This window comes from Cebus imitator, unplaced genomic scaffold (assembly GCF_001604975.1).
Source record: "Cebus imitator isolate Cc_AM_T3 unplaced genomic scaffold, Cebus_imitator-1.0 Scaffold982, whole genome shotgun sequence".
In the NCBI taxonomy this organism is placed as follows: domain Eukaryota; kingdom Metazoa; phylum Chordata; class Mammalia; order Primates; family Cebidae; genus Cebus; species Cebus imitator.
In genome coordinates this window covers 109,478-111,405 of record NW_016108297.1, presented here as the reverse complement: position 1 = coordinate 111,405, position 1,928 = coordinate 109,478, and the positions used below count along the sequence as shown (strand labels likewise).

The following is a 1,928-nucleotide window of genomic DNA, read 5'->3' as shown; positions in this document are numbered from 1 at the left end:
CACAATTATAGTGGGAGACTTTAGCACCCCATTGTCAATATTAGACAGATCAACCAGACAGAAAACTAACAAGGATATCCAGGACTTGAACTCAGACCTGGACCAAGCAAACCTAATAGACATATACAGAACTCTCCACCCCAAATCCACAGAATATACATTCTTCTCAACACCACATCACACCTACTCTAAAATTGACCACATAATTGGGAGTAAATCACTCCTCAGTAAATGCAAAAGAACGGAAAGCATAACAGACAGTCTTTCAGACCACAGTGCAATCAAGTTAGAACTCAGAATTCAAAAACTAACCCAGAACCCCACAGCTTCATGGAAACTGAACAACTTGCTCTTGATTATTGGCTGGATAAACAATGAAATGAAGGCAGAAATAAAGATGTTCTTCGAAACCAAGGAAAGGGGAGCATGTGTGTGACTGCTAACAGGTATAAAATTTCTTTAAAAAATGCAGACTGAGGAGAGGGCACTGCTGGTGCCCTGGTGGCAGCGGGCGGGGCGCAGCGGCACGACCCATGGAGCGGCCCCGGCGCCGGCTTCGTGTGCCTGCTGACCCCCTGCATCGTGCCAGTCACCTACCCTTTAGTCTGCAGCCTGAGCGAGCCTGGCGGCTCCCCGCGCCCCCCGCGCCGCCGCCCCGGGGGCCCGAAGCGGAACTTTACAGCGCGGTTCCGGGCAGCAAGTTCCTCGCTGTGAAGGCGCACAGCCCGCAGGGCGAAGGCGAGATCCCGCCGCACTGCGGCGAGGCGGTGAAGGTGCTCAGCACTGGGGAGGGCGGTTTCTGGGAGGGACCCGTGAGAGGCCGTAGGGGCTGGCTCCCCGCCGACTGCGTGGAGGAGGAGGTGCCGGTGAGGCAGCATGACACGCGGCCTGAAACCTGCGAGGACCGGAGGAAGCGGCTCTTTCGGCACTACACAGTGGGCGCCCACGACAGCCTCACCTCACACAGTGATGATGTCACTGATGACAAAGCGGCTGTCCTGCAGAAACGGGACCGCGAGGGCTTTGCTTTGTGCTCCGGGGAGCCACAGCAGAGACCCCCGTGGAGGAGCTCACCGCACACCAGCCTTCCCGGCGCTGCAGTACCTCCAGTCGGTGGACGTGGAGGGTGTGGCCTGGAGAGCCGGGCTGCGCGCAGGACACCTCCTCATGGGGGTGAACGGGCGAACGTGCTGAAGGCTGGACACGAGCAGGTGGTGGCTCTGACCCGCCAGGTGGCGACCGCCTCGTCATGAAGGTTGTGTCTGTGACAAGAAAGCCGGAAGAGGACGGCGCTCCGCGCAGAGCCCCGCCGCCCCGCACGAGGGCCCCAGCACCACACCCACCCTGCGCTCCAAGTCTGTGACCGCTGAGCTCCAGGAACCCGACGAGCTGGACGAGATGCTGGCAGCCGCCGCAGAGCCGGCGCTGAGGCCGCACATCGCAGACGCGGACTCCAGAGCCCCCACAGTCCAGCAGCCGCCCACCAGTCGGAGGATCAGCCTGCCGAGATCAGCTCATTGAACGCCAGGGCCTCCCAGGCCCAGAGAAGCCGCCGGGCTCCTTGCGGAAGGGGATTCCACGGACGAAGTCTGCAGGTGGCACCTGTTTCCACCCTGCCGCCCAGCCTCCCAGATATGGGACCTTTTCGAGGCTGCGTCTTCAGCTTCCTTCCCTCTGTGTCTCATCACGCCCCAGCCACCGTCACACCCCACAATCACTGTCTCCTTTCCTGACCCAGATGGGAACATGTCACTACCCTAGTCACCAAGCATCCCTCCAGGCATTCACTCCCCCGTCACCTGCACACCTGTGATCCATCCACCCACAGACCTGCCCACTTGCCCGTCCCTTGTCCACACAAACCCAGGACACCCACCACCTGTTACACAACGGAGTAAATCTCTCAGCGCTGAAAAAAAAAAAAAAAA

The 1,928-nt window shown here is 59.3% G+C and overlaps 1 pseudogene; it reads left to right on the top strand.

Moving 5' to 3' along the window:
* The first annotated feature begins 533 nt into the window (after positions 1-533).
* LOC108298536 overlaps positions 534-1,928 on the top strand; it is a 3,266-nt pseudogene continuing 1,871 nt past the window's right edge.